Source organism: Camelus bactrianus, chromosome 16, assembly GCF_048773025.1.
Source record: "Camelus bactrianus isolate YW-2024 breed Bactrian camel chromosome 16, ASM4877302v1, whole genome shotgun sequence".
Lineage (NCBI taxonomy): Eukaryota > Metazoa > Chordata > Mammalia > Artiodactyla > Camelidae > Camelus > Camelus bactrianus.
Genome location: NC_133554.1, coordinates 55,521,371 through 55,540,819, shown reverse-complemented (window position 1 = coordinate 55,540,819; position 19,449 = coordinate 55,521,371). Strand labels below are relative to the sequence as shown.

Genomic DNA, 19,449 nt, shown 5'->3' with positions numbered 1-19,449 from the left:
AAAGAGGTAGATAGAAGTATAGGAGATGGAATAAATGTAGCACATTTCCCTTTTCTTTTCCCCCTTCCTTCGTGAATAATAATTATAGTTTACATCTATTAAGCACCTACTGTTTGCCTGGCCTGGTGGTCCTAAGCTCTTCATACACATTTCCTCAGTTTGTTTTCATCCTCTGATGAGGAGGGCCCTGATCTGACAGATGAAGGAGACCCAAAGAACCGAAACAAAGATTGCAAAGCCTGCAAGTGACTGAATCAGGATTTGAGCCCAGCAGTCCAGCTCCAGAGCCTGGGGTCCTCTGCCCTTTCCTGCCAGTCAGCTCAGGTGTCCTCAGGAGCCCTGCCCACATCCTGCCTGTGAGCCTGTTTGAGTAGATGGTCGAGTTCAGTTTGTGAGACGTGGAGAGCGAGCCGAAAGTAGCCAGAGCAGCGGTGACACCCTCATGGTGTCTCTTGAGAAAGCTGGTATGTGGTGTGTAATTCCACCTGCCGACCTGACCCTGGGAGTTTGCCATTACTGTGCGCCAGCTCGTTCAGGGGAAGGCCCAGTGATTGAAGGCTGACGTGTAGCTCGAGTTCTGAAGGACTGACCTCTACTCTCTAGTAACATATCTGGGTGTCATTAAATGGGCATCAGGTTGCAGAGGAAAGAGAACAGCCTTATAAAGCCATCCAGCAGCTCCAGGCAAGAACAGCTCCTCTTTCCAGAGAGATGGGGACAAAACATGTCGAAATAAATGGTTAGAGGGAAATACAAATGCCATAGACTTCCTGGCTTCTGGGACTGGGGGCATTTCCTGTCATTTCTGTGCGATCGGACTAAGACGAGGACCCTTTGACGGAGCAGTCGCTCAGCCCTTAGCTCTTACTGGAGCCCCGCTGACCTCCCACTTAGGATAATCCGTCAAAGTCAAATTTATTATCAAGTCTTCAGGTCAGATTTAAAGGACTGGAGTGTGTGTATATACACAGAAAGGTGGCTGAAGAGAGGTTGGAAGCAAGATTTCAAGGTTTATTTACATCTTAGTATTAAACCCTTTGTGACCTTGGCAAGTCCATCACTCAGGCTCTCAAATTACCCACTTTTAAAGTTGAGGGGGTTCTGACTTTATAAGCATGTCATGCTTGAAAAATGCACTGGAATTGCTGGACGGGAGGGTATGGAACGATGTTAGCTGTGCCCACCAACCTCTCAGGTCTGTTATTTCTGCAGCTCCTGATAGTTCTGGGTGGAGAGAATACTCACTGGTTTTTAAGTAATTGTCTCAAGTAGTGAGCAGGGCTCCCGGAGGTCCTTCTGCTCTGGTGCCTAGCTGGAGGAGGTAAGATGGCTGTGTTTGTGTGTCACAGTTATAAGATGTTAAATGAAAGCCATCCCTCCCCTTTCTTAGGTGGCAGAAGAGCTCATGCTGATTTTTTTTTTTTTTGTCCTTTATTAGATCATGTCTTGTTGAGGTAAATTGCTGCTAAAACTCTAAATTATGTAGAGGCTTAGTGAATTTAGGATTGTCAGAGTATCAAGTGATGTTGACTCTACGTGAATTCAGATCTTTCCTCTCACCTGAGGGGAAGCAGCTGAGTTGCAGGCAAGCTCCCGCACCCCGCATCCTCTGTGTGAGCTGTCCCCGGGGCCCTGGGAACGTGCTTTCCCCTCCTCACGCTCCCTGCAGCCTGGCTGCACTGCTGGCCTTAAACACAAGGCGTACTCAGATGGGCTTTCTTTCTACCCCTAATAGAGATAGACTCCAAATTTGTGCTTCACTCCAGTTCCTGGGCACTGAACCCTTTTATTCACATGTGTGCAGGGAGAGCCAGTTACTCAAAGGAACTTGGTGGCATTTCCATTTGTGAATTGCATGCATAGAGCTGTGTGTCAGCTATGGTGCTGTACATTCGGTCCATGGTGCTGTGAGTCATATATTGTGATGGCAACTGGGGATGCAGAGCTGAGAAGGACTTGGCCCCTGCCCCGAGGAGCTCCAGCATCGTGGGGTAGGCAGATTGCCCCTCACTGTGATGAATCGTGGTAAGTTCTATGAGAGACAGGGCTAGTGCTCTGACAGTGCAGGGGAGAGGGGATGCCCTCCGCCCAGGGCTCTGAGAGGTGAGCCCTTGTACCTGGAGGGGTGAGCAGGATTTCCCAAGTGCTGCTAAGGCAGAATTCCCAGGCACTGTGAGGAAACACCAAGATGCAAAAGTGCACGTCGGGCTTCCAGAATGGCCAGTAGGCTGTGAGGACTGGATCCTGAGGGAAGTTGGTGGAAGATGACGCTGGAAAGACAAATTGGACCCATGTTTGAAGGGCCATGAGTGTTGTAACCGAGAAGTGTATACTTTCCTCTCTGTGGCCGTAGAGAAGGTCACAGTCATGAGAGGCTTTGCCATTGACTAGCTTTGTGGTGTTGATGAAGGCATGGCCATCCCCGAGCCTCTGTTCCCTCATCCGTAACAATACCTACCTTGCAGGAAGAGTTTTGACGATTCCAACAATGACAACTATTGCGATTTGATTTGCATTTTAGAAAGTTAACTGTTTAAATCAGCTCGCAGTGTGGAGTGAATCAGAAGGAGAGGAGATACGGAGAGCAGTTAGGAAGCAGTAGTTTACTGCAGCTGGGATAGAGGAGTGGCTGAGCTAGAGGAGTGGCTGAGCTAGGGGAGTGGCGTTAAGAAGTAAAGGTGCTGCGGGTTCAGGAGTTGTGGGCAGTGTGAGTTGAGGGGAAGGGAGGAGTTGAGGCAGAGGACACGGAGGAGCGGCCCCCGTGGGCAGCTACCACTTAAATGGGATGCTCTGCACGTGTTCTGTCTGCAGGTTGGTTTGTGCCCAGGCCTCGGTGTAACTGGGCAGGTTGGTCACAAGTGCCCTGGTGTCTGCTGCCTAGGGGCCTAGGAGTCTGCCCTACCACAGAGTGGGTGGCTCAACAGATACTCATTTCTCAGGAGGTGGGGAAGTCCAAGGTCAAGGTACCGGCAGAGGAGGTTGCTGGTGAAGGCCTTCTTCCTGGCTTGTGGTGGCCACCTTTTGCTGTGTGTTCACATGGCAGAAAGAGACGGATATCTCTCTCGTTCTCTTCTTTTAAAGCCACTAATGCCACCTTATGACCTTATCTAACCCTCATTACCTCCCCAAAGCCCCATCTCCAAATACAGCCACATTGGGGATTGGGTGCCACGGTGCAATCTAGAGTCCGTGGAGGGAGTGGGCCTCGTGTGTGTGTGTGTGTGTGTGTGTGTGTGTGTGTGTGTGTGTGTGTGTGTAATTGGGTTTTTGGCCTTTTGCCTGCTAGCTTCTTTCCTTCGTTGTTTTGGAGGGCGGTAATTAGGTTTATTAATTTACTTATTTTAACGGAGGTACTGGGGATTGAACCCAGGACCTCGTGTGTGGTAGGTATGCGCTCTACCATTGGAGCTACACCCTCCCCCACATATTTCCATTTTTTAATTAAAAGCATTTTAATCTTTTTCAAAAACAGAGGCAGCACTACTGCTGAACACAGGAAGGAAGTAGGTCTAGGAGAATATATAGCAGTAGGGAAATTAAGGAAGTTCATAAAATAATGGCTTCCATTTTTTTTTTTTTTTCAGTGACCCGCAGGAAGGGTGTGGTCTGCTGAGTGGGGCGGGGATGTGCTAAGAAGTGGATGTGGGCTTGTGGAGAATGAGAAAACAATCAGAATAAGCGTGATGAGGAATGGAGCCGGGTGGCGTCCTCTTGGTGTGAACCGGCAACGATTCACCTTTAGAAACTTCAGATTCAGTGTGGCTGTGGCCTGCTTTTAACAACCTGAGGATAAAGAAAACCCAGACTATAAAAGAGCCAAACAAGGGAATGAATTTTCCTACTTTTGAAATGGTTTAGGGCTTTGCAGACAGTTTGATGTACAGATTTTTTTTAATAGCGTTCTTCTTCTCATTTTTTAATTTTAATGGAGGTACTAGGGATTGAACCCAGGACCTCATACATGCTAAGCACATGCTCTACCACTGAGCTACACCCTCTCCCCCTAAAAATAGCATCTTTATTATACAGGTCTCCCTACTTCTGGGCTCTCCCAAGAGGTGACCACCTGGCTCAATTCAATAAATCATCTTCTCAATATTTTTTTTTCACTTTCAGTTTTTTTTAAATTATGACAGAATACACATAACATCACATGTTACCATCTTAACGCTTTTAAGAGTACAGTTCAGTACACTGACATTGTTTTACACCCATCTCCAGAACTCTCATCTTGCAAAACTGAAACTCTACACCCGTTAAATGCTCAGTCCTCCTTTTCGCCTCCCCCCAGCCCCTGGCAACCACCATTCTACTGTCTCTAAGAATTCAACCTAAGGACCTCATATAAGTGGAATATTATAGTATTTGTCTTTTTTGTGACAGGCTTATTTCACTGAGCATTAATATCCTCAAGGTTCATCCAGGTTGTAGCAGGTGTCAGAATTTCCTTCCTTTTTAAGGCTGAATAATATTCCATTGTGTGTATAGAGCACATTTGTTTATCTGTTCATCTGCCATTGGACACTTGGGCTGCTTCCACCTCTTGGAGGGTTGTGAGAGCATCAGGGGAACGAGTTCCCCAAATGAGCTGAGAGAAGTCTGACCTCAGGTCACAGTAGGAACGAGAAAGAGGGCCCTGATCCGAGAGGCAGAATCCACATTGGCTGGTAATCAGCATAAGAGGCAGAGTCTAGGGAATCCGGGATTCACAATTCTCAAGTAGACACAGACATCCCCATGGCCGGCCTTGGAGTTCACTCTTTTCCATCATGGCCCTGACTTTGACTTAGTACACTTGGCTGACTGAGTTCAGCCTTCTTTTTATTTATTTTTTTTTTAATTTTTAAATGTTTATTTATTTTTATTGAAGTACAGTCAGTTACAATGTGTCCATGACTGGTGTACAGCACAATGTCCCAGTCACGCATATACATACATGTATTCATTTTCATATTCCTTTTCATAAAGGTTATTACAATATGTTGAATATAGTTCCCTGTGCTATACAGAAGAAATTTGTGGGGTTTTTGATCTATTTTTATATATAGTCAGCCTTCTTTTTAGTTCTGCCATTCCTTAAAGTTAGGGCCTTTGTCTGGGGTACGTGAGTGTTTTTAGGCTGGCCGACTGTCACACTTGGCTTTAAACTGTTGATTGCTGCATCTGAGACTATCTTTCCATTTTCTATGAAGGGACAGCCCTTAATAGCACCCACCCAATTCCACAGTCCTTGCTGTAGCCACATCTTCCGCGCCTCCTGTACCAGAGATTTTAAACCAGCCAGTGCGTCCCTGCCCCACATGGCACTACGACAGCGCCCCAGGGACTGTCACCCTCCTGAACGGGTCCTTGTTGCCATCTGGCTCGTGAGGACCCACCCCCAAAATTCCACCTGCAGAGTCCGCTTCCTTAGGCAACTTCTGATACCATCTGGCTTAAGTCAGACTCTCTGGAAGCAAACATGAGTTGGAGATCTTTGTGAAAACTATTTATTGAAGGCATGCTCTCTGGAGAAGGAGGACAGCAGACGCCAGATGGGGCAGGGGAGCAAAACTAAGCAACAGCGTGGTCTTGGCAGAGATTGGCTTCAGCTGGTCCCTGGAGAAAGCTTTGGAGTACAGCTTGTACCACAGAATCCCCCCATCTCAAGGAGAGGGGCTGGCCTTTTTAAACCACCCCCCAACCACCTCAGTGAGTCACTGGCTGTGGGCTGCCCTGCGGTGGTATGAGGAGGGAGGAACTGGGAGGATTCTCAGACCAGGTGACTCTGGTTCCTAATTCCTGAGAAGGTGTAGCTCTGGGCTGTTTGTGGCCAACATTCTCAGCCCCTGGGGGATGGGAGCGCAGACCTGGTTGGAGGGGGGCAGCACATCCTGTACACACTTCTGCCCTTGTTTTTTAATCAAATAGTGTATCTTGGAGACCATTCTAGATCCATTACATAGGGCTGGCTTGTCCTTTTTAAAAAGTATGTTTTTGATAATAGATACACCAAAAAGGAACAAATCATACGTGTACAGTTGGTTTTCACAAATGGAACACTCTTCTGTGACCAGCATCCAGATCAAGAAATAGAACATGTCCAGCTCCCCAAAGCTCTCCTTCATCCCCCTTCCAGTCACTACTCACACCCGTGGTAACACGATCCACCTTCTCTCCTGGCTTGAACTTGATGTAAGTGGAGCCATGACATGTGTCTGTTTGTCCCCTTCCTTCCACTCAGAACATTTGTGAGACTCACCTGTCTGAGGTATAGGATTCCATGTGTGAATCAACTGTAATTTCTCCACCCTATTGTTGATAGGCCTTTGGCATTCTGTTGTTTGGGCACTTTAGCTATTAAGGATCATGCTGTGACTGTTTACAACAGCCAAGACATGGAAGTAACCCAAATGTCATCAACAGATGACTGGATAAAGAAGATCTGGTGTATATATATGTAATGGAATACTACTCAGCCATAAAAAAGAAACAATGCCATTTGCAGCAACGTGGATGGACCTAGAGATGATCATACTAAGTAAATCAGACAGCAAAAGACAAATATCATATGATATCACTTACATGTGGAATCTAAAAAATACAAACGAACTTATTTACAAGAGAGAAACAGACTCACAGACATAGAAAACAAATTTATAGTTACCAAAGGGGAAAGAGTGAGAGGGATACATTAGGAGTTCAAGATTAGCAGATACAGACTACTATATGTAAAATAGATAAACAACAAGGTCTTACTGTATAGTTCCTACAGGGAACTACATTCAATATCTTCTAATAACCTGTAATGAAAAAGAATATATGTATAGCTGAGTCACTATGCTGTCCACCAGAAACCAACACAACATTATAAATCAACTCCACTTCAATAAAAAGAAAGAAAAAAGGGGGGAAAAAAGAAAGAAAGACAAAAGAATCGTGCTGTCGTGAACACTAACTCCACTGTAGGTATTTTGTTCAGCATGCGTATGCATATTTGGTAGGAGCCCAGGGGTGGCATTGCTGGGGCGCTCGGTATGCTGTGGCAGTAACTGCCAAACAGCTTTCCAAAATGACTATTCCAACTTGACACGTACCAGGAGTATCTGGAGTCCCCACCACCTAGCAGTTTCCATCTTTTTCATTTTAGCTGTTCTGATGTGTGTGCAGAAGTAATTTCCATTTTCCTGGTGACTCATGAGGTTGAGCACTTTACATACATTTATCAGCCGTTTGGATCCCTCCTTTGTGAAATGTCAGTTCAGATCTTTTCTATTGGCTCATCTGCTCTTTCTTTCTGAGTAAGGAAATAATAAGAAAACATGAGTCCTCTCAGAAAAATATGTTGCAACTATCTTCTCCTAGTCTCTGCTTGCCTTTCACTCTCTCTTTAAACATAATGTATTTATTTTTATTGAGAAATAATTGACAGATAACACTGTGTCAGTTTAAGGTGTGCAACCTGTTGGTTTGATACATTACCACCCAGGTGTTAGCTAACTCCTCCCTCAGGACACCTAATTATTATTTCCTTTTTGTGGTGAGAACATTTAAGATCTAGAACCTTAGCAACTTTGAAGTTTAGCCTTTTCACTCTCTTAAGTGGGATCTTTAGTTGAACAGAAGTTCTAAATGTTAATAGAGTCCAATTTATCAATTATTTTCTTACATGGTAACACTTTTTGTATCCTGTTTAAGAAATTTCAAATAGCCAAATCATGAAGACGTGCTGGTTTTCCTCACGTAGCCTTGTTTTACCTCTCACATTTAGTGCGGCCATCCATCTGCAATTGATTGTGGGCTGTGCTGTGAAGTAGGAGCCAAAGTTCCTTTCCTTCTTTTCCTTTTGTTTAAATTGACCCAGCACCAGCTGTGGAAAAGACCACTTCATCCTTTCTCACGGCATTGCAGCATCTCCTTTGTCGTAAATCAGGTGACCGTGTCTTGTTTCTCCAGTGAAGAATCCACTCATATCCAGCGTGGTGATGTGGGGTGGGGGTGTGCAGAGGGGGGCGAGTCACAAGCCTGCCTGCCAGCGTTCTGGGAGGTGAGCGGGGAAGGGGCAGGGCGGTCTCAGCAAGCCTCCAAGCCTCTGTATGGGGACCTTGACTTAGCCCTGTTTTCAAAGAGCTCCCCTCCCGCAGCCGTACCCGGCGTCCCTGGGACTGTCAGATCCTCTAACTTACTCCTTGGTAAACATCCAGTCTTCTGTTAGAAGGGGACAGGTGGTCTCCTGACCACGTGGTGTCTGGGAAAAGATCTCGGAGTGGAAATGCTTTTCATTCAGACCTCCCCAGTCTCCTCTTTGCAGCTTCCCGCACTTTTAGGAGGACCAGCTGCCTCCAATTCCTAAGCCTTTCTGGGATTCTGGGCACAATTATCCTTCTGGCATTTGGAATTTCAGCCTTTTCTGTTCTCCTAAATCCGTTTCCATTTGTCTGTGTGTGTTTCAGCTTCCAATTCTTTTTGTTATTTCCTCTCCCATTCTCTCTGTTCTTGTGGTTTTATACTTTTTTCTTCCTTCCCACTCCCTTTACTGTCACTTCAGTGGGAATTCAGAAGGGAGCAGAGGTAAATACCGGTGTTTAATCTGTTATAGGAACTTGTAGGAGGGGGAGCTGTCATAAGCCTTTACATTCATTTCTTCAAATTTTCAAATCTGTGCCTATGGGAAGCTGGGAAGCACTGTTTGACTTTAAATTTTCCATCATTTATTCAAACTACATCTCAAAATTTGGTAATAACCCCTTATATATCTAGTATAAAAGATATAATTTATTACATAGGGTAAAAAGGGAATGAATAAACAACATAATTGAGGCTTTGAAATTACAGGACAAGGATTTTCCATCTGTAACAATTTTTTAATTAAAAAAAAAAAGCTGTAATGTGATCTTGTGTTGTGCTAGAAGGTGATTTGCAGTTTCCCTCACTCTAGATTTGCTGTGGGGCTCTTAATTGTACCTCTTGTGCATTTATATGTGCTTCACACTTTATGTTATGCAGGAAGCTTTGAGGGGTTCTTGCAGAATTCAATAAAACTTGAGTATTTTGCTAGGCACAAAATAACTCAGTATGAGGTCAAGCCAAATGTGATGGGCTGGAAGAACATTCTGTGGAAACTCAAGCTTTTTAGCTTAACAGAATTTTCTTTTGAATCTATATTCCATTTCAGCTACAGTAATTTATGTTTTCTTTTAATCGCAAAAGTTCAACTAAACCAGAAGGAAGCCTGGTTGCGTCTAGTACTACACAATCATGGAAGAGGAAGCCTGGGTATTTTATAGAGACAGTTTAAAGCAAGAGGTCTCTGGATGCAGAAGAGCTGCTTCACATCCCACGAAGACGCAACCTGCTTTTGGTAGAGCTTGCAGGGTCATCCACGCGGCAGTGAATGTTACCGCCCTTCGTACCCATCAGACCCTGGCTTCTCCCTCCTAATATATTCGAGAGGCTCACAGGGCAGATGAACACACGATGACCTGTGCAGAGTTCAGTGAGGCCTTTGGCTATTTCATTAACCATTGGAAAGAATGTGTCCTGTCATTCTGGAAAGGGCAAAACTACAGGGATAGGAAACAGGTTAGTAATCGCCAAGGACTCGGGGCGCAGGGAGGGGCTGACTACAAAAGGGCATGAAGGAACATTTGGGGGTGATGGAAATAGTCTGTATCTTGACTACAGTGGTGGTTACAGAGCTGTATGTGCTTATCAAAATTCATAGAATGGTACGCTAAAATGGGTGAATTTTCCTGGGTGTAAATTATACCTCAATAAACCTGACTTAAGTGGGGAAAAAAAAAGGAAGGTCTTGGGAAGGATGGATGAGTGGTTCATAGACATGCCAGTGCTCTCTCCGTGGCCTGTTCTCCATGTGGCCCGGGGAGCTCCTGTCTGTCTTGTGTAAACGAGAGGTGGTCGGCGTGGCCCCCAGATGCCGTGTGTGCACGTGGCCATGGGAGGGGTGGCAAGTCAGCGTTGCCCCTGCACCAGCCGCCCTCAGCCAGCACGGTCAGGCCCAGCTCCCAGCAGCGTAGGTCTCACTGCAGGGCGGGAGCTGCCCGTCTCCACCTGTGCTTTGTTTTCCTCATTGGCTTGTGATTGTTTTGGATCGTGTCCAGAAGTCACGTTTGTTCATTAGACCATCAGAGTCAGAACAGACAAGAGGTGAGCTTGCTCAGCTCTCATTTGACTTTAGACCGTGTCTTCCGCTTCCATCTGATCACAAACTGAGAATCTCAGAGCCTTCCAGTCACTGTGGGAAGAATTTACGTGCCTCCCAAGGGGGGATTTGCCATTCCAAAGAGGTTAAATTCTAATAGGGTGGGTGGCAGATTTACAGTAATTCTCCTGGTCACAGCAAAATGAGGTATATCCTAAATTGTATTCACTCTAAGTGCTTTGGGATTCATAGGTAAGAGATACTTACCTAACTGCTGATGTTTCATTTGTACGTTCTTTTTTCCAAATATTCAAAATTGCATTTTAGGGAGAATTCTTTAAAGAAGGTAATATCATCAGTAATGATAATCCGTAATGATCACCTGTATTTTCACAGCACTGTGTGGTTTTTAAAACATTTTTAATTTGGTCTTAATCACCCTACGTGATAGACAAAGGCTGTTTAATCCCATTTTACAGATAAGAAAATTGATGCCGAGAGATGTTAAATTGCTCACCTGAGGTCTCACACACCAGAGTTGGTGCCAGAATGGAGGCAGGACCCTGGATCTTCCAGCTCCTTGTGTCCCCTCCACCTTATTAAATCATTTTGTTTTCATTCTTCCATTTCAGTCTTGCACACAGCTCACTGGCAGGGCCAGAGGGTCTTTGCTCCTAGTTAAACTTGATAAGTATTACTTCACAATACTATGCAGTCGTAAAAAAAATAAATAAAGTAATGCCATTTGCAGCAACATGGATGGACCTGGAGATCGTCATTCTAAGTAAATTAAGCCAGAAAGAGAAAGAAAAGTACCATATGATATCACTTATATGTGGAATCTAAAAAAAAAAAAAAAAAGACACAAATGAACTTATTTACAAAACAGAAACAGACTCACAGACAGAGAAAAGAAACATGGCTACGGGGGGGGTAGGGGGAACGGGATGGGGAGGGATAAATTGGGAGTTCAAAATTTGCAGATACTAACTACCATATATAAAATAAACAACAAGGTCATACCGTGTAGCCCAGGGAACTATATTCAATATTTTATAGTACCCTATAATGAAGAAGAATATGAAAAGGAACATATGCATGTACATGTATGACTGAAACATTATGCCAGACACCAGAAATTGACGCAGCATTGTAAACTGACTATACTTCAACTAAGAAAATATTTTTTAATTTAAAAATAAAATAAAATAAATATTGCTCCACAAATCCTTTATTAAAAAACACGTGGCTGTGTGTTTTTTCAGTTATTTTGTGGGTATTAATTGTGCCAACCTGCCAGTTAGGGCAGATGTTCAAAGTCCAGAGGGTCACCATGTGAACACACTGTACTGTTCTGAAAACCTTATTCATATAGCCATGCTACAAATAGCCATTTTTACCTTCTCCATGTGCCCGTTTATTGATACTGGGTGACACAAAGACTTCTCTAACATAGATTTTGCCCTCAAATTTATAATAGAGCAGGAAGCTACACACACACACACACACACACAAAGGGGAAGTGATAAATGAAGTGTAGACAGAGCTTCCAGAAGCTCTGAGAAAGGAACTTTACTCTCTGACATAAGTTTTGCTGACTTGGAAAGTGCTGCTAAATGCTTCAACTTTTGGTTTGTTGTTGAATGCCGTATTTCTTAACAAACCAGGGCACCAAGATCGGCTGTGGTTTTCAGCAGTGAAGCTAAAGCATCTGTGTTGTAGGAATTTCCTCGAAATTTCTTTGAAACATACTGAAACTAAGCATGCACACTCTCACCTCTGTTTCCTGTTGTCAGAGTCCGCCCCAGCTTACGGGAAACTGTAGATATCGGTGTTGCATTTCAAAGAAAAGTCTGGTTAATTTTTTCAGCTTTTAAAGAGATGCATAACGGCCTTAAATTGTAATGAAAGTGTTTTATAAAAGTCAGAGACTCCTGGGGCAAAGAGCTTGGGTACATGTAAATAGCACCCTGAAGCCACACACTTCACTCAGCTGAAACAGTAGCGCTGATTATTACAGAAATGAATCAGCCCCATGCTTTATCTTTAGAAGGCAGCTCTGAGCATTGCGGTAAAGGTTGTTATAATTGTAGAATAGATCGTAGTCCCTAACCATAGTTTCCATTTACTGAAATTTTAAATGCTTTTAAACACGAGAGGTGCATATCCCCTGCTAAGCCATACTGTTAAATATTTTTAAAAGCAAGAGGGGGAGGGTTAGCGCAGGTGCTTAGTAGAAGTGGTGACTCCAGCTTCAGGAGGCCCCCAGGATCTGATAACCCCAACCCCTCGCCTTGGTTCCCCCAGCTCTGGGGGAGGGAGCCACTTCCTGAGGACACTCTGTCCACTCAGGATCCCCTTTCTGTGTTTTGGTTCTCCGGTGCCTGTTTAACCAGTTCCTTCTATTAAATTCTCTGTTAAAACCACTGATGTGGTTTGTTTTCTTGACTGGACCTTGATTAATACAATCTTTAATCTGACAAGTTATAAGGCAGCTATTATTAAGCATATTTGACTGGTGAGGAAGTGGAGGCTCAGTCAGGTGCAGCAGCTTGTCTAAAATTGCCCAGCCAGCAGTGCAGGAGCCGAGACCTGCACCTTCCACTTTGAGATCCTCTGTTCTCCATTTCCTCTCAGCATTTCTCCTGCTGAATTTATTTTTTTTTTTAAATAATTTTATATTTACAGAAGAGTTGCAAAAGTCATAGAGAATTCCCATACGCCTTTCGCCCAGCTTTCTCTAATGTTAATGCCTCATACGACCATGGAACATTGATCCAAACTAAAAATTCCCGTAGGGACGTTACTATTTTGCAAAACCACAGATTTTATTAGCACTACACCAGTTTTTCCACTAATGTCTTTCTTTAGCTCCAGATTACCTTTGCGGGTCACATCTCTTTCATCTCTTCCAGTCTCTGACAGTTTCTTGGGTTTCCCTTGTCTTTCATGACCTTGACAGTTGTGAGATGTACTCATTAGGTGTTCTGTAGAATTCCCATCAGTTTGGATTTTCCGATGTTTTCTTGTGATTAGACCAGGGTTATGGACTTGGGGGAAGAATACCACAGAGGTAAGTGTCCTTCTTACTGCATCACATCAGAGGCACATCACAGCTCCTGACAGACCACCAGTGATGGCAACCTTGATCACGTGGTCAAAGTGGCATCTGTCAGGTTTACCGACTGTAAATCTTTCCTTTTCCATAATTTATTTGTTTAGAAGCCAGTCACTAAATCCTCTTGCTGAACTTTTGACTTCCCACTTCATCACGCGGCTGTGCTCTCTTGACAGATTATTAACTAGTGCTTAAAGAATCTTTGTATTCATTGGCCAGGCTGAGAATTACAAACCTCGGAGCCAGACGAACCGCGTTAGGAGGTATGGCCACGTGTTGCTTCTTGGGGAATTATTGTCTGTTGCATCATCTTTGCTTTGCACTATGTTTAAACTTGGAACTGGGCTATTTTTAGTCTCAGAAAGCTCATGGTTAACACTAGGACACCTATTTATTCTTGGTGAACTGAAGTCACCTCTGACAAGCCCTGAAAGATGTTCAGAAGCCCAGGGTCTTAATGCAGGAAATCAGTAAAACGGAGGAAGTGCCACAGAGAAGTGGTGGCTGAGAGTCGGAAAATTGGAGGTGTTGAAGCCTGTGGTTCAAGGAGTGGAGATTTACAAGGATGGACTGAGAGGTGATAGGTAACAGGTGGAGGGATGCAGACGTCTCAGGTAGGAGGTCAAAGAAGGCGTGAGGATGGAGCGCAGGACGAGAGAGGAGCCAGCGGCATGAATCAAGCTTGGAGTTGGACTCTGAACATGATATATTGTAAATGTTTGTGTTCTGTCTCTGAGATTCACCATCTGGAACATAATATAGTTCTAGCTCTAGATTTCATGTTATGCAGAATTTCAGTGAACTTAGACTTTCATATAAATTGGAGGAAGTACTTCAGTTGGTTTTACATCCTTGGCTGCTCACTGCTATTAAGGGGTGACTGAAGCATAATCATAGCTCTCAAAACTTTCGGAAGCTTAGCAGGGCAGAATGAAGCAGATGTCGCCTTTTTAAATTAGCCACAAAAGACAGATCTTAATATTAACAGTTTAGAAATTAAAACTATCAGACGTATGCTATAGGTTTTTATTTTATGCAACTTTATTCTAATTATATGGGGTTTCCATATTTCATGATTAACTAAAGAAAATAAAATCTCCTTAGGGTTTTTGATTCACTAATGGCCTTCCTAGGCCTAGGGCTGTATCTTCAAATATGTAGCTTGGCCAAAGTAACAGACCTTCCCTGCACTTTGAATGCTGTATCTGATTGGCTAATAAAGCTAACTGTTTCTATATTTCACACTATTATTCTTTTTCCCAAGCTGAGATTCCTAGCGTAATAGACTTCAGAACATATTTTCCTTCCAGGAATATGAGAAATGGAGGCTTGACAACTCTTATAATTGATTTTGGATCTTCCATAGACAGTTTTGGAGTCAGTATATTTCAGGAGGGGCACAGGTGGGCACCTTGGAGCCTTTCAACTTGAAGACTAGCTTCCACTTTTTTGTTTTTGAAATATGGACTGAGGAAGACTTTGGTCCACTTGCCTTTCTTAAGAATTAGCCTGTTTAAAATGCCTCTGTTGAAAAAAAAATGGCTGGGAAACTAACACTCGGTGGCATTAGAACATTCACACTCTTCTTTGGAAAAAATGTATGTTGTGTATTATAAAATACCTATTTTGGCTGATACTGTTGCTTACCTCTCTGGGCATATTCTTTACATACAGTAGTAGGCACCTCAAGATCTCTTGCTTAAAAGTGGATTCTTACTTGTGAGCTAGGTGACGAGTCTTCCGGCCAGGTGAAATCTGGAAGTCTAGAATGGAGCGCTTGTCTGAAACGAGTCCTTTCTCTGACCATTAGTCGTTATTTACCGACTTGCTGGAGGGAAAAGATGACTGTGTCTGCTTTACTAAAAGCACTTCTTTTCCCCTTTTAATTCTCTCCTTAAAATTAGCTGGTGTTAGGCGGAATCCTTTGTAAAGGCAGCTCCTCTTGAAGAAGGTACTTTCAGTGTAGAAGCACAGTATGACTGGGTAGGGTTTCAGCCTGCTGGGAGGTCTGCATCTTGAGGCTTCAGTCAGGGGGAACGGAAAGTTGAGTAAGTTTCACTTTTCATCAAAGTAGCACACGCGGCCCCGCACGTGCATTTGATGTCAGAGTGCACTGAACGTATTGCCTGGTCTGAGTACTCCCCAGCAATAGGAGACAAGACCTGAACCATAAAAGGAGGGAGAAAATGGGTCTGTGATGGTCATTAGCAGAGAGAGATCTGGGCGATTTTGTGATGGGTGCTTTTCACTGTGGGGGGTCTTTCATGCTCCTAACACCTGTCAGGATGAACAGAGAGAACCGGTTAATTGGGCATATTCACAGAAGGGTTTAAATATTTCGGACCGGTCAGCCTTAGGTGTGATGTCACACAGCCAGGACATTGGTCCTACGTGTACCCTTCCTGGGGACCTAGTGGATGGAGGAGTTAACAGACTATAAACAGACTGCCTTCTTGGATGGATTCCTTTGGTAACCAAACCTGAACACAGAACATCTTCGAGTTAAAGTTAACTTGTGACACCCTCTTGGTGTCTCCCTCACATCTTTGAGTGAAAAGAATGTCTTTTCACATCTTGTTAGCTTTGTGGTCACTAGTCTTTCTACCCTGGTGATTGACTCCACACAAGGGTTGGATGGAAAATTAGTGAAAAGGGGTTTTACTGTTGTAAATATAGCTCATTGACGTTTTGGTCTGCAGCAGGGACAAAACAGTCTGTCCCAGGGCTACAGCTGGTTAAATAGGCAAATTTGTATCCACTTCACAGCGTTCAAGCGGAGAGTACACTGTTCTCTCCTGACACTGGTCTAAAAAAAAAATGTCCTAAAGCATCACCTGTCTAAAAATATCCACTGGTAAGTCCTGGACACGCTACATAGCTGAGAAGAGAGGAAGTCGAGAAAGCTGAGAAAATAACCAGGCAGTAAATAAAAAGGAACTGAAATTTAAATATAAAAGCCCTAAAATCTATAAAAGCAAGAGCTTATGTAAATGAGCTGTTCATATGACCCCCAGTTGTAGATTTCCATATTAACTATTATTTGTTTCTTTAACACAGATATTACATGTCTGCTAACGTATAAAATGAGTACGTTTCTGTTTTAATCATACATGGTCTAAAACAATCTCCTTTCTCTTGGGAAGCAGATTTTTGGCACTTGGGTCTTTTTCTTTCCTAAGTAAAAGCTGCATTAGGGCATATTCATTTGTTTTCCTTTTATTCCCCCTCCTTTTTTTCCTATTAAGTGTCCATTCAGGGAATGTTTGTTGCACCATTTGTAGTAGTGAAAACTGGAAACAGACCAAGTGTTCATCAGTAAAAGATGAGTGAATAAATGATGGTCTGAAGTAGACTTCTCTAATAAAGGAACCAGGGCTCCTTGGAGGCATGATCGATTCCAGGGAGAGGACAGGAAAAACACAGGATGAATCTGGAATACCTTGTGGTGCCAGAAAGTAAGGAACTACTCAAAAAGTGATGGGGGCCCGTGAGAAGGACACAGAGCCAACTGGGGGAGCTCCCAGTGGCCACATCCAGGGTGCTACTTACATGTGTGATCAGGTCTGACTCTAATAGCAAATGTTAACAAATTACATTCTTAAAAACCTATTTATTGAAATTAGTTAGTTTTATGAATGGATTCTAGTACCTTTTACAGACTCTTGGGAATTGCCCAAGAATTTATAACTGAAGTAAGATATCCTGTGATCTCATACACACTGGGACCATATTTTCTACAACAAAAATGTGAGTGCAGCCATGGGAGTAGTTTTAACAAAATATTTGAAATTAGAATGGCTTAAAATCTAGGATTGGGGGAGAGGGTATAGCTGAGTGGTAGAATGAGAGCTTAGTGTGTACAAGGTCCTGGGTTCAATCCCCAGTACCTCTATCAAAAAAATAAGTAAATAAATAAACAAACCTAATTACCCCCTGTCAAAGAAAAACCCCCAAAACAAAAAAACTTAAACAAATAAAATCTAGGATATCTGGTTGATATATACACACATATATGTGTGTGTGTATAAATATATACGTGTATGTACACACACACTATCTCCAATGTGTTCTTCCGTTCCATCTAAACTGGCAGTTCTAAAAGAAATTTTTAAAAAACCCAAAAAACTGGCAGTTCTACATTTGGTCAGCAGGTGGCACTTTGCTGATGTAAGGAAAACGTAAAAGGAAGCTGATGACCACCAGGATAAGAGGCCAAAGAGGAGCTTGTTGGGTGTTCACACAGAGCTTTGATGAGCACCCCCGTGGGGCCCATTCAAAGAGTGCCTCTGGCGGTACAGGGACTGTCCTCCCATCCTGGGCTTGAGGTGCTTGGGATTTGAATCATTCTGAGATTTCGGTGTATTTCAGTACAGACACAAGGAGACCACTCTCGGGGTGGGCAGGGGGTGGGGGTGGGTACTGTACCCAAATGCAGTGCCCCAGATGCAAGCTCTGTCATGGGGCGGGGCCCCTTACAGACAGAACTAAGAGACCTGTGCCTGGTCCATCACTGAATCCCAGGCCTGGCCCAGCACTCAGGGCATCGTGAAGCTTGAATGAATGGGTAAATATCTGTGTTCTCTGAAAATAATGTAGAGGAGGAACCACTGTGCTTTAGAAATATCTATCAGTCACATGCTATTCAAGCATCTTGGGCAGAAGGTGAACAGTGATAACACATCCCCGGCTTCTGTGGACAGTATTCCCTGACGCGGTCATGCCCTGAATGTGCATTTGTGTCTTCTACAGGTGCGGTTAGGTCTTACAAACAAAGGATTTTGTCACGCTGTGTTCCAAGAAAGTTTCCCTCTGAGAAGACCTTAGATACACCTGTTAAAATGTGAAAGGAGTGTGGCGTTAGGTATACTTTTGTACGGACCGCTCCCTAAGCATAAGGGTGTAATCCAGAGACTTAGGACAAGCTTCTAGAACCTGAGCAGGTTTTGGTACCTTTTGCAGTGAGCATTTAACCTCCAGACTCCCTACACCCCATGCAGGTGCCTAGAACGCTCCCGGCATCAGCACAACCTGTAGACTTGCCCTGCCGTTGCCAAGGCAGCTGCAGTTAGAAAGAGCATGGCTTTTGGATTCAAATCCTGCTTGTGGGTTCAAATCTTGGTTCTGCTACTCATTAGTCCTGAGACCGTCAATAATCACAGGAATCTTTTGAGTCTCAGTTTCTTTATCTACAAAATGAGGATGTTAATACTGATATTCTTCATTTATCCAGTCAACCGACATAATTTTAAGGTCCTCCTGCATGTCAAACCATCCTCCAAGAGCTCACAGTCTGGTGGGCCTGGCAGACACCTCTGTGAGCATTTAGAGTATTAAGTGAGAATGTATCTAAACTAGAACTCAATGGTAACACAGGACATGTGAGTGCATTTACTGTTGCCAGACAGTGTGCTTAAAAATGATTAAGGTGATACATTTCATGTTATGTATAGTTTGCCACAGTTAAATAAAGTAAAATGAAAATATATATATATATACACACATGTGTGTATATATATATATAAAGAGCCCGGCGTGATGCCTGGCACATAGTAGGTCTGCAGTAAACATTTCCCTATGTTTTCTTATTTCATGGACGGGCGTTGGCAGCTGTAATTGCAACAATTACCCAAATTTTACCCCATTAAGAAGGCTTTCTTCTGGTAGCATTCTCTGTCGTAAAGGTCCTGACCAGGCAGGTTTGGTTCTTAAGTACACGAGTAGACTTGATTTCATTCTTTGTCCATTAGTCTTTACTTAAAGCCTGTCTTTGTTACGAGAAGTGAAAGAGATTTCTTGAAGCTACTTTTAGGTGTCCTTTATAAGGCTGTTAGAATTGATTTACTCCAGGATGATGTCTGAGAAACAGGAAGCATCTCCTAGGCACGTGCTGAGCTAGGCATGAAGTCCGGACTCAGCCTGCAGGAGCCCTGCCCGCCCGCCTCCAGCTGTGCGCCTGCTGGCCTGCCGCGCACAGCATAGAACAGGCTACTCTTCCGGGTACTGGCCTAGCTGTGCCAGGGCGCTTGCCTCCAAGAAAACCCATCTGTCTGATCATTCTTGTTATCATTTACTCCTTAATGCAGTAGACATAGGGCCGAGGTCACGAGGAAGCAAGTGGAAACTCTGTGGACGTGAACCGAGAAACAGTTCGGGTTGCCCTTCTGAGCACGGTGCATGCTGGCTGAGCGGC

The 19,449-nt window shown here is 43.8% G+C and overlaps 1 protein-coding gene and 1 long non-coding RNA gene across 10 annotated transcripts in view; one reads left to right on the top strand and one right to left on the bottom strand.

Moving 5' to 3' along the window:
• RNF157 (ring finger protein 157) overlaps window positions 1-19,449 on the top strand; it is a 69,554-nt gene that overhangs the window by 19,588 nt on the left and 30,517 nt on the right. The window lies entirely within an intron of this gene.
• LOC105065626 (uncharacterized) lies at window positions 3,555-14,806 on the bottom strand. Of its 4 annotated transcripts, none has more exons than XR_012499653.1 (3): window positions 13,024-14,779; window positions 10,659-11,960; window positions 3,555-7,276 (listed from the first exon to the last, which is right to left on the bottom strand). It is a non-coding gene; the product is annotated as an uncharacterized LOC105065626 (long non-coding RNA). The 4 variants fall into 4 exon arrangements; XR_012499652.1 differs by having other exon boundaries at window positions 10,659-10,983; window positions 11,919-14,741; XR_012499651.1 differs by having other exon boundaries at window positions 3,555-3,783; window positions 6,739-7,276; window positions 10,659-14,734.